This window comes from Leuresthes tenuis, unplaced genomic scaffold, assembly GCF_036924035.1.
Source record: "Leuresthes tenuis unplaced genomic scaffold, fLeuTen1.0.hap1 SCAF_26, whole genome shotgun sequence".
Classification (NCBI taxonomy): Eukaryota; Metazoa; Chordata; class Actinopteri; order Atheriniformes; family Atherinopsidae; genus Leuresthes; species Leuresthes tenuis.
In genome coordinates, this window is record NW_027325380.1 from 308283 (window position 1) to 323453 (window position 15171).

Sequence of the window (15171 nt, forward strand, 5' to 3'; positions counted from 1 at the left end):
TACCGTGAAACCGAAACAGAACATTATCGTGGACCAGAAACGGAACATTACCGTGAAACCGAAACAGAACATTATCGTGGACCAGAAACGGAACATTACCGTGAAACAGAAACAGAACATTAGCGTGGACCAGAGACAGAACATTACCGTGAACCAGAGACAGAACATGACCGTGAAACAGAAACACAACATTTTCGTGGGCCAGAGACGGAACATTACCGTGGACCAGAGACGGAACATTACGGTGAAACCGAAACAGAACATTATCGTGGACCAGAAATGGAACATTACCGTGAAACCGAAACAGAACATTATCGTGGACCAGAAACGGAACATTACCGTGAAAAAGAAACACAACATTATCGTAGACCAGAAACGGAACATTACCGTGAAACCGAAACAGAACATTATCATGGACCAGAAACGGAACATTACCATGGACCAGAGACAGAACATTACCGTGAAACCGAAACAGAACATTATCGTGGACCAGAAACGGAACATTACCGTGAAACAGAACATTATTGTGGACCAGAGATCGAACATTACCGTGGACCAGAGACAGAACATTACCGTGGACCAGAGACAGAACATTTCCGTGGACCAGAGACAGAACATTACCGTGGACAAGAGACAGAACATTACCGTGGACCAGAGACAGAACATTACTGTGGACCAGAGACCGAACTTTACCTTGAAACCGAACATTACCGTGGACCAGAGTCAGAATATTACGATGGACCAGAGACAGAACATTACCATGAAACAGAAAATTATCATGGACCAGAAACGGAACATTACCGTGAAAAAGAACATTATCATGGACCAGAAACGGAACATTACGGTGAAACAGAAACAGAACATTATCGTGGACCAGAAACGGAACATTACCGTGAAACCGAAACAGAACATTATCGTGGACCAGAAACGGAACATTACCGTGATACAGAAACCGAACATTACCGTGGACCAGAGACAGAACATTACCATGGACCAGAGACAGAACATTACCGTGAAACAGAACATTATCATGGATCAGAAACGGAACATTACCGTGAAACAGAAACAGAACATGATCGTGGACCAGAAACGGAATATTACCGTGAAACCGAAACAGAAGATTATCGTGGACCAGAAACGGAATATTACCGTGAAACAGAAACACAACATTACCGTGGACCAGAGACAGAACATTACCGTGAAACCGAAACAGAACATTATCGTTGACCAGAAACGGAACATTACCGTGGACCAGAGACAGAACATTACCTTGAAACCAAAACAGAACATTATCGTGGATCAGAAACGGAAGATTATCGTAGACCAGAAACGGAACATTATCGTGGACCAGAGACAGAACATTATCGTGGATCAGAGACAGAACATTATCGTGGACCAGAGACGGAACATTATCGTGGACCAGAGAAAGAACATTACCGTGGAACCTAAATAGAACAATATCGTGGACCAGAAACGGAACATTATCGTGAAACCGAACATTATCGTGGACCAGAAACACAACATTATCGTGGACCAGAAACGGAACATTACCGTGAAACAGAAACACAACATTATCGTGGACCAGACACGGAACATTACCGTGAAACCGAACATTATCGTGGACCAGAGATCGAACTTTATCCTGGACCAGAGACAGAACATTACCGTGGACCAGAAATGGAACATTACCGTGGACCAGAGACAGAACATTACTGTGGACCAGAGACCGAACTTCACCTTGAAACCGAACATTACCGTGGACCAGAGACAGAACATTACCATGGACCAGAGACAGAACATTACCATGAAACAGAACATTATCATGGACCAGAAACGGAACATTACCGTGAAACAGAAACACAACATTATCGTGGACCAGAAACACAACATTATCGTGGACCAGACACGGAACATTACCGTGAAACCGAACATTATCGTGGACCAGAGATCGAACTTTATCCTGGACCAGAGACAGAACATTACCGTGGACCAGAAATGGAACATTACCGTGGACCAGAGACAGAACATTACTGTGGACCAGAGACCGAACTTCACCTTGAAACCGAACATTACCGTGGACCAGAGACAGAACATTACCATGGACCAGAGACAGAACATTACCATGAAACAGAACATTATCATGGACCAGAAACGGAACATTACCGTGAAACAGAAACACAACATTATCGTGGACCAGAGACGGAACATTACCGTGGACCAGAGACGGAACATTACCGTGAAACCGAAACAGAATATTATCGTGGACCAGAAACCGAACATTACTGTGAAACCGAAACAGAACATTATCGTGGACCAGAAACGGAACATTACCGTGAAACCGAACATTATCGTCAAACCGAACATTATCGTGGACCAGAGACCGAACATTACCGTGAAACCGAACATTACCGTGGACCAGAGACGGAACATTATCGTGGACCAGAGAAAGAACATTACCGTGGAACCTAAATAGAACAATATCGTGGACCAGAAACGGAACATTATCGTGAAACCGAACATTATCGTGGACCAGAAACACAACATTATCGTGGACCAGAAACGGAACATTACCGTGAAACAGAAACACAACATTATCGTGGACCAGACACGGAACATTACCGTGAAACCGAACATTATCGTGGACCAGAGATCGAACTTTATCCTGGACCAGAGACAGAACATTACCGTGGACCAGAAATGGAACATTACCGTGGACCAGAGACAGAACATTACTGTGGACCAGAGACCGAACTTCACCTTGAAACCGAACATTACCGTGGACCAGAGACAGAACATTACCATGGACCAGAGACAGAACATTACCATGAAACAGAACATTATCATGGACCAGAAACGGAACATTACCGTGAAACAGAAACACAACATTATCGTGGACCAGAGACGGAACATTACCGTGGACCAGAGACGGAACATTACCGTGAAACCGAAACAGAATATTATCGTGGACCAGAAACCGAACATTACTGTGAAACCGAAACAGAACATTATCGTGGACCAGAAACGGAACATTACCGTGAAACCGAACATTATCGTCAAACCGAACATTATCGTGGACCAGAGACCGAACATTACCGTGAAACCGAACATTACCGTGGACCAGAGACCGAACATTACCGTGAAACCCAACATTACCGTGAAACCAAAACAGAAAACTACCGTGGACCAGAGACAGAACATTACCGTGAAACCGAAACAGAACATTATCGTGGACCAGAAACGGAACATTACCGTGAAACCGAAACAGAACATTATCGTGGACCAGAAACGGAACATTACCGTGAAACAGAAACAGAACATTAGCGTGGACCAGAGACAGAACATTACCGTGAACCAGAGACAGAACATGACCGTGAAACAGAAACACAACATTTTCGTGGGCCAGAGACGGAACATTACCGTGGACCAGAGACGGAACATTACGGTGAAACCGAAACAGAACATTATCGTGGACCAGAAATGGAACATTACCGTGAAACCGAAACAGAACATTATCGTGGACCAGAAACGGAACATTACCGTGAAAAAGAAACACAACATTATCGTAGACCAGAAACGGAACATTACCGTGAAACCGAAACAGAACATTATCATGGACCAGAAACGGAACATTACCATGGACCAGAGACAGAACATTACCGTGAAACCGAAACAGAACATTATCGTGGACCAGAAACGGAACATTACCGTGAAACAGAACATTATTGTGGACCAGAGATCGAACATTACCGTGGACCAGAGACAGAACATTACCGTGGACCAGAGACAGAACATTTCCGTGGACCAGAGACAGAACATTACCGTGGACAAGAGACAGAACATTACCGTGGACCAGAGACAGAACATTACTGTGGACCAGAGACCGAACTTTACCTTGAAACCGAACATTACCGTGGACCAGAGTCAGAATATTACGATGGACCAGAGACAGAACATTACCATGAAACAGAAAATTATCATGGACCAGAAACGGAACATTACCGTGAAAAAGAACATTATCATGGACCAGAAACGGAACATTACGGTGAAACAGAAACAGAACATTATCGTGGACCAGAAACGGAACATTACCGTGAAACCGAAACAGAACATTATCGTGGACCAGAAACGGAACATTACCGTGATACAGAAACCGAACATTACCGTGGACCAGAGACAGAACATTACCATGGACCAGAGACAGAACATTACCGTGAAACAGAACATTATCATGGACCAGAAACGGAACATTACCGTGAAACAGAAACAGAACATGATCGTGGACCAGAAACGGAATATTACCGTGAAACCGAAACAGAAGATTATCGTGGACCAGAAACGGAATATTACCGTGAAACAGAAACACAACATTACCGTGGACCAGAGACAGAACATTACCGTGAAACCGAAACAGAACATTATCGTTGACCAGAAACGGAACATTACCGTGGACCAGAGACAGAACATTACCTTGAAACCAAAACAGAACATTATCGTGGATCAGAAACGGAAGATTATCGTAGACCAGAAACGGAACATTATCGTGGACCAGAGACAGAACATTATCGTGGATCAGAGACAGAACATTATCGTGGACCAGAGACGGAACATTATCGTGGACCAGAGAAAGAACATTACCGTGGAACCTAAATAGAACAATATCGTGGACCAGAAACGGAACATTATCGTGAAACCGAACATTATCGTGGACCAGAAACACAACATTATCGTGGACCAGAAACGGAACATTACCGTGAAACAGAAACACAACATTATCGTGGACCAGACACGGAACATTACCGTGAAACCGAACATTATCGTGGACCAGAGATCGAACTTTATCCTGGACCAGAGACAGAACATTACCGTGGACCAGAAATGGAACATTACCGTGGACCAGAGACAGAACATTACTGTGGACCAGAGACCGAACTTCACCTTGAAACCGAACATTACCGTGGACCAGAGACAGAACATTACCATGGACCAGAGACAGAACATTACCATGAAACAGAACATTATCATGGACCAGAAACGGAACATTACCGTGAAACAGAAACACAACATTATCGTGGACCAGAGACGGAACATTACCGTGGACCAGAGACGGAACATTACCGTGAAACCGAAACAGAATATTATCGTGGACCAGAAACCGAACATTACTGTGAAACCGAAACAGAACATTATCGTGGACCAGAAACGGAACATTACCGTGAAACCGAACATTATCGTCAAACCGAACATTATCGTGGACCAGAGACCGAACATTACCGTGAAACCGAACATTACCGTGGACCAGAGACCGAACATTACCGTGAAACCCAACATTACCGTGAAACCAAAACAGAAAACTACCGTGGACCAGAGACAGAACATTACCGTGAAACCGAAACAGAACATTATCGTGGACCAGAAACGGAACATTACCGTGAAACCGAAACAGAACATTATCGTGGACCAGAAACGGAACATTACCGTGAAACAGAAACAGAACATTAGCGTGGACCAGAGACAGAACATTACCGTGAACCAGAGACAGAACATGACCGTGAAACAGAAACACAACATTTTCGTGGGCCAGAGACGGAACATTACCGTGGACCAGAGACGGAACATTACGGTGAAACCGAAACAGAACATTATCGTGGACCAGAAATGGAACATTACCGTGAAACCGAAACAGAACATTATCGTGGACCAGAAACGGAACATTACCGTGAAAAAGAAACACAACATTATCGTAGACCAGAAACGGAACATTACCGTGAAACCGAAACAGAACATTATCATGGACCAGAAACGGAACATTACCATGGACCAGAGACAGAACATTACCGTGAAACCGAAACAGAACATTATCGTGGACCAGAAACGGAACATTACCGTGAAACAGAACATTATTGTGGACCAGAGATCGAACATTACCGTGGACCAGAGACAGAACATTACCGTGGACCAGAGACAGAACATTTCCGTGGACCAGAGACAGAACATTACCGTGGACAAGAGACAGAACATTACCGTGGACCAGAGACAGAACATTACTGTGGACCAGAGACCGAACTTTACCTTGAAACCGAACATTACCGTGGACCAGAGTCAGAATATTACGATGGACCAGAGACAGAACATTACCATGAAACAGAAAATTATCATGGACCAGAAACGGAACATTACCGTGAAAAAGAACATTATCATGGACCAGAAACGGAACATTACGGTGAAACAGAAACAGAACATTATCGTGGACCAGAAACGGAACATTACCGTGAAACCGAAACAGAACATTATCGTGGACCAGAAACGGAACATTACCGTGATACAGAAACAGAACATTATCGTGGACCAGAGACAGAACATTGCCGTGAAACCGAACATTATCGTGGACCAGAGATCGAACATTACCGTGGACCAGAGAAACAATATTACCGTGGACCAGAGACAGAACATTACCGTGGACCAGAGACGGATTATTACCGTGGACCAGAGACAGAACATTATCGTGGACCAGAGATGGAACATTACCATGAAACCGAACATTATCGTGGACCAGAGACAGAACATTACCGTGGTCCAGAGACAGAACATTACCGTGGACCAGAGACAGAACATTACCGTGGACCAGAGACAGAACATTACCGTGGACCATGGACAGAACATTATTGTGGACCAGAGACCGAACTTTACCTTGAAACCGAACATTACCGTGGACCAGAGATCGAACTTTATCGTGGACCAGAGACAGAACATTACCATGGACCAGAGACAGAACATTACCGTGAAACAGAACATTATCATGGACCAGATACGGAAGATTACCGTGAAACAGAAACAGAACATTATCGTGGACCAGAAACGGAACATTACCGTGAAACCGAAACAGAACATTATCGTGGACCAGAAACGGAACATTACCATGGACCAGAGACAGAACATTACCATGGACCAGAGACAGAACATTACCGTGAAACAGAACATTATCATGGACCAGAAACGGAACATTATCGTGGACCAGAAACGGAACATTATCGTGGACCAGAGACAGAACATTACCGTGAAACCGAAACAGAACATTATCGTGGACCAGAACCGGAACATTATCGTGGACCAGAGACAGAACATTATCGTGGATCAGAGACAGAACATTATCGTGGACCAGAGACGGAACATTATCGTGGACCAGAGACAGAACATTACCGTGAAACCGAAACAGAACATTATCGTGGACCAGAAACGGAACATTACCGTGAAACAGAAACACAACATTATCGTGGACCAGAGACGGAACATTACCGTGAAACCAAACATTATCGTGGACCAGAGACAGAACATTACCGTGGACCAGAGACAGAACATTACTGTGAAACCGAAACAGAACATTATCGTGGACCGGAAACGGAACATTACCGTGAAACAGAAACACAACATTATCGTGGACCAGAGACGGAACATTACCGTGAAACCAAACATTATCGTGGACCAGAGACAGAACATTACCGTGGACCAGAAATGGAACATTACCGTGAAACCGAACATTATCGTGGACCAGAGACGGAACATTACCGTGAAACCGAACATTATCGTCGACCAGAAATCGAACATTATCGTGGACCAGAGACAGAACATTACCGTGTACCAGAAATGGAACATTACCGTGAAACCGAACATTACCATGGACCAGATACGGAACATTACTGTGGACCAGAGACGGAACATTACCGTGGACCAAAACATTACCGTGGACCAGAACATTACCGTGAAACCGAACATTATCGTGGACCAGAGACCGAACATTACCGTGAAATCGAAACAGAACATTATCGTGGACCAGACACGGAACATTACCGTGAAACCGAACATTATCGTGGACCAGAGATTGAACATTACCGTGGACCAGAGACAAAACATTACCGTGGACAAGAGACAGAACATTACCGTGGACCAGAGACAGAACATTACCATGGCCCAGAGACCGAAATTTACCTTGAAACCGAACATTACCGTGGACCAGAGACAGAACATTACCATGGACCAGAGACAGAACATTACCATGAAACAGAACATTATCATGGACCAGAAACGGAACATTACCGTGAAACAGAAACAGAACATGATCGTGGACCAGAAACGGAATATTACCGTGAAACCGAAACAGAAGATTATCGTGGACCAAAAACGGAACATTACCGTGAAACAGAAACACAACATTACCGTGGACCAGAGACAGAACATTACCGTGAAACCGAAACAGAACATTATCGTTGACCAGAAACGGAACATTACCGTGGACCAGAGACAGAACATTACCTTGAAACCAAAACAGAACATTATCGTGGATCAGAAACGGAAGATTATCGTAGACCAGAAACGGAACATTATCGTGGACCAGAGACAGAACATTACCGTGAAACCGAAACAGAACATTATCGTGGACCAGAACCGGAACATTATCGTGGACCAGAGACAGAACATTATCGTGGATCAGAGACAGAACATTACCGTGAAACAGAAACACAACATTACCGTGGACCAGAGACAGAACATTACCGTGAAACCGAAACAGAACATTATCGTGGACCAGAAACGGAACATTATCGTGGACCAGAGACAGAACATTATCGTGGATCAGAGACAGAACATTATCGTGGACCAGAGACAGAACTTTATCAAGGACCAGAGACAGAACATTACCGTGAAAACTAAACAGAACATTATCGTTGACCAGAAACCGAACATTATAGTGAAACCGAACATTATCGTGGACCAGAAACACAACATTATCGTGGACCAGAAATGGAACATTACCGTGAAACAGAAACACAACATTATCCTGGACCAGAGACGGAACATTACCGTGAAACCAAACATTGCCGTGGACCAGAGACAGAACATTACCGTGGACCAGAAACAGAACATTACCGTGAAACCGAAACAGAATATTATCGTGGCCCAGAAAAGGAACATTACCGTGAAACAGAAACACAACATTATCGTGGACCAGAGACGGAACATTACCGTGAAACCAAACATTATCGTGGACCAGAGATCGAACATTATCGTGGACCAGAGACAGAACATTACCGTTGACCAGAAATGGAACATTACCGTGAAACCGAACATTATCATGGACCAGAGACGGAACATTACCGTGAAACCGAACATTATCGTCGACCAAAAATCGAACATTATCGTGGACCAGAGACAGAACATTACCGTGGACCAGAAATGGAACATTACCGTGAAACCGAACATTACCATGGACCAGATACGGAACATTACTGTGGACCAGAGACGGAACATTACCGTGGACCAAAACATTACCGTGGACCAGAACATTACCGTGAAACCGAACATTATCATAGACCAGAAACCGAACATTACCGTGAAACCGAAACAGAACATTATCGTGGACCAGACACCGAACATTACCGTGAAACCGAACATTATCTTGGACCAGAGATCGAACATTACCGTGGACCAGAGACAGAACATTACCGTTGACCAGAGCCAGAACATTACCGTGGACCAGAGACAGAACATTACCTTGAAACCGAACATTACCGTGGACCAGAGACAAAACATTACCTTGAAACCGAACATTACCGTGGACCAGAGACAGAACATTACCATGGACCAGAGACAGAACATTACCGTGAAACAGAACATTATCATGGACCAGAAACGGAAAATTACCGTGAAACAGAAACAGAAGATTATCGTGGACCAGAAACGGAACATTACCGTGAAACCGAAACAGAAGATTATCGTGGACCAGAAACGGAACATTACCGTGAAAAAGAAACACAACATTACCGTGGACCAGAGACAGAACATTACCGTGAAACCGAAACAGAACATTATCGTGGACCAGAAACGGAACATTATCGTGGACCAGAGACAGAACATTATCGTGGATCAGAGACAGAACATTATCGTGGACCAGAGACGGAACATTATCATGGACCAGAGACAGAACATTACCGTGAAACCTAAACAGAACATTATCGTTGACCAGAAACGGAACATTATCGTGAAACCGAACATTATCGTGGACCAGAAACACAACATTATCGTGGACCAGAAATGGAAAATTACCGTGAAACAGAAACACAACATTATCGTGGACCAGAGACGGAACATTACCGTGAAACCGAACATTACCGTGGACCAGAGACAGAACATTACCCTGGACCAGAGACAGAACATTACCGTGGACCGGAGACAGAACATTACCTAGAAACCGAACATTACCGTGGACCAGAGACAGAACATTACCATGGACCAGAGACAGAACATTACCGTGAAACAGAACATTATCATGGACCAGAAACGGAACATTACCGTGAAACAGAAACAGAACATTATCGTGGACCAGAAACGGAACATTACCGTGAAACCGAAAAAGATGATTATCGTGGACCAGAGACGGAACATTACCGTGAAACCGAACATTACCTTGGACCAGAGACAGAACATTACCGTGAAACCGAAACAGAACATTATCGTGGACCAGAAACGGAACATTACCGTGGACCAGAGACAGAACATTACCGTGGACCAGAGACAGAACATTACCGTGGACCAGAGACAGGAAATTACTGTGGACACAGGTGAGGATACAGGTGAGGACACAGGAGAGGACACAGGTGAGGAGACAAGAGAGGACACAAGAGAGGACACAGGTGAGGACACAGGAGAGGACACAGGAGAGGACACGGGTGAGGAGACAAGAGAGGACACAGGTGAGGACACAGGTGAGGACACAGGAGAGGACACAGGTGAGGAGACAAGAGAGGAGACAAGAGAGGACACAAGTGAGGACACAGGTGAGGACAAAGGAGAGGACACAGGTGAGGACACAGGTGAGGGGACAAGAGAGCACACAGGAGAGGAGAGAGGAGAGGACACAGGTGAGGACACAGGAGAGGACACAGGACACAAGAGAGGACACAAGAGAGGATACAAGAGAGGACACAGGTGAGGACACAGGAGAGGACACAGGTGAGGACACAGGAGAGGACACAGGTGAGGACACAGGAGAGGACACAGGAGAGGAGACAAGAGAGGAGACAAGAGAGGACACAGGAGAGGACACAGGAGAGGAGACAAGAGAGGACACAGGAGAGGATACAAGAGAGGACACAAGAGAGGACACAGGTGAAGACACAGGAGAGGACACAAGAGAGGACACAGGAGAGAACACAGGTGAGGACACAGGAGAGGACACAAGAGAGGACACAAGAGAGGACACAGGAGAGGACACAGGTGAGGACACAGGAGAGGAGACAAGAGAGGACACAGGAGAGGAGACAGGAGAGGACACAGGTGAGGACACGGGAGAGGATACAGGTGAGGACACAGGAGAGGAGACAAGAGAGGACACAGGAGAGGAGACAGGAGAGGACACAGGTGAGGACACAGGTGAGGACACAGATGAGGACACAGGACACAGGAGAGGACACAAGACAGGACACAAGAGAGGACACAGGTGAGGACACAGGAGAGGACACAGGTGAGGACACAGGTGAGGACACAGGAGAGGACACAGGAGAGGACACAGGTGAGGAGACAAGAGAGGACACAAGAGAGGACACAGGTGAGGACACAGGAGAGGACACAGCTGAGGAAACAGGTGAGGACACAAGAGAGGACACAGGAGAGGAGACAGGAGAGGACACAGATGAGGACACAGGTGAGGAGACAAGAGAGGACACAAGAGAGGACACAGGAGAGGACACAGGTGAGGAGACAAGAGAGGACACAGGAGAGGACACAGGTGAGGAGACAAGAGAGGAGACAAGAGAGGACACAGGTGAGGACACAGGAGAGGACACAGGTGAGGACACAGGAGAGGACACAGGAGAGGACATAGGTGAGGAGACAAGAGAGGACACAGGAGAGAACACAGGTGAGGACACAGGTGAGGAGACAAGAGAGGAGACAAGAGAGGACACAGGTGAGGACACAGGAGAGGACACAGGTGAGGACACAGGAGAGGACACAGGAGAGGACACAGGTGAGGAGACAAGAGAGGACACAGGAGAGAACACAGGTGAGGACACAGGAGAGGACACAGGAGAGGACACAAGAGAGGACAAAGGAGAGGACACAGGTGAGGACACAGGAGAGGAGACAAGAGAGGACACAGGAGAGGAGACAGGAGAGGACACAGGTGAGGACACAGGAGAGGACACAGGTGAGAACACAGGAGAGGAGACAAGAGAGGACACATGAGAGGAGACAGGAGAGGACACAGGTGAGGACACAGGAGAGGACACAAGAGAGGACACAAGAGAGGACACAGGTGAGGACACAGGTGAGGACACAGGTGAGGAGACAAGAGAGGACACAAGACAGGACACAGGAGAGGACACAGGTGAGGACACAGTAGAGGACACAAGAGAGGATACAAGAGAGGACACAGGAGAGGAGACAGGAGAGGACACAGGAGAGGACACAAGAGAGGACACAAGAGAGGACACAGGAGAGGACATAGGTGAGGACACAGGAGTGGAGACAGGTGAGGAGACAGGAGAGGACACAGGTAAGGAAACAGTAGAGGACACAGGAGAGGACACAGGAGAGGACACAGGTGAGGACACAGGAGAGGAGACAAGAGAGGACACAGGAGAGGAGACAGTAGAGGACACAGGTGAGGACACAGGTGAGGACACAGGACACAGGAGAGGACACAAGACAGGACACAAGAGAGGACACAGGTGAGGACACAGGAGAGGACACAGGTGAGGACACAGGTGAGGACACAGGTGAGGACACAGGTGAGGAGACAAGAGAGGACACAAGAGAGGACACAGGTGAGGACACAGGAGAGGACACAGCTGAGGAAACAGGTGAGGACACAAGAGAGGACACAGGAGAGGAGACAGGAGAGGACACAGATGAGGACACAGGAGAGGACACAAGAGAGGACACAAGAGAGGACATAGTTGAGGACACAGGAGAGGACACAGGTGAGGACACAGGAGAGAACACAGGAGAGGACACAGGTGAGGAGACAAGAGAGGACAAAAGAGAGGACACAGGAGAGGACACAAGTGAGGAGACAAGAGAGGACACAAGAGAGGACACAAGAGAGGACACAGGAGAGGACACAAGAGAGGACACAGAAGAGGACACAGGTGAGGAGACAAGAGAGGACACAGGTGAGGAGACAAGAGAGGACAAAAGAGAGGACACAGGTGAGGACACAGGAGAGGACACAGGTGAGGAGACAAGAGAGGACACAAGAGAGGACACAGGAGAGGACACAGGTGAGGAGACAAGAGAGGACACAGGAGAGGACACAGGTGAGGAGACAAGAGAGGACACAAGAGAGGACACAGGAGAGGACACAGGTGAGGAGACAAGAGAGGACACAAGAGAGGACACAGGTGAGTACACGGAAGAGGACACAGGAGAGGAGACAAGAGAGGAGACAAGAGAGGACACAGGAGAGGACACAGGAGAGGACACAGGAGAGGAGACAAGAGAGGACACAGGTGAGGAGACAAGAGAGGACACAAGAGAGGACACAGGAGAGGACACAGGTGAGGAGACAAGAGAGGAGACAAGAGAGGACACAAGAGAGGACACAGGTGAGGACACAGGTGAGGACACAAGAGAGGACAGATGAGAGGACACAGGAGAGGACACAGGTGAGGAGACAAGAGAGGACACAAGAGAGGACACAGGAGAGGACACAGGTGAGGAGACAAGAGAGGACACAAGAGAGGACACAGGTGAGTACACAGGAGAGGACACAGGAGAGGAGACAAGAGGGGAGACAAGAGAGGACACAGGAGAGGACACAGGTGAGGACACAGGAGAGGACACAGGAGAGGACACAGGAGAGGACACAGGTGAGGAGACAAGAGAGGACACAGGAGAGGATACAGGTGAGGAGACAAGAGAGGAGACAAGAGAGGACACAAGAGAGGACACAGGTGAGGACACAGGAGAGGACACAGGTGAGGAGACAAGAGAGGAGACAAGAGAGGACACAGGTGAGGACACAGGAGAGGACACAGGTGAGGACACAGGAGAGGACACAGGAGAGGACACATGTGAGGAGACAAGAGAGGACACAGGAGAGAACACAGGTGAGGACACAGGAGAGGACACAGGTGAGGACACAGGAGAGGACACAAGAGAGGACACAGGTGAGGACACAGGTGAGGACAGGAGAGGACACAGGTGAGGAGACAAGAGAGGACACAAGACAGGACACAGGAGAAGACACAAGAGAGGACACAGGTGAGGAGACAAGAGAGGAGACAAGAGAGGACACAGGTGAGGACACAGGAGAGGAGACAGGAGAGGACACAGGAGAGGACACAAGAGAGGACACAAGAGAGGACACAGGAGAGGACATAGGTAAGGACACAGGAGAGGACACAGGTGAGGACACAGGTGAGGACACAGGAGTGGAGACAGGTGAGGAGACAGGAGAGGACACAGGTGAGGAAACAGGAGAGGACACAAGAGAGGACACAAGAGAGGACACAGGAGAGGACACAGGAGAGGACACAAGAGAGGACACAGGTGAGGAGACAAGAGAGGACACAGGTGAGGAAACAGGAGAGGACACAAGAGAGGACACAAGAGAGGACACAGGAGAGGACACAGGAGAGGACACAAGAGAGGACACAGGTGAGGAGACAAGAGAGGACACAAGAGAGGACACAGGAGAGGACACAGGTGAGGAGACAAGAGAGGACACAAGAGAGGACACAAGAGAGGACACAGGAGAGGACACACGAGAGGACACAAGAGAGGACACAGGTGAGGAGACAAGAGAGGACACAAGAGAGGACACAGGTGAGTACACGGAAGAGGACACAGGAGAGGAGACAAGAGAGGAGACAAGAGAGGACACAGGAGAGGACACAGGTGAGGAGACAAGAGAGGACAAAAGAGAGGACACAGGTGAGGACACAGGAGAGGACACAGGTGAGGAGACAAGAGAGGACACAAGACAGGACACAGGAGAGGACACAGGTGAGGAGACAAGAGAGGACACAGGAGAGGACACAGGTGAGGAGACAAGAGAGGACACAAGAGAGGACACAGGAGAGGACACAGGTGAGGAGACAAGAGAGGACACAAGAGAGGACACAGGTGAGTACACGGAAGAGGACACAGGAGAGGAGACAAGAGAGGAGACAAGAGAGG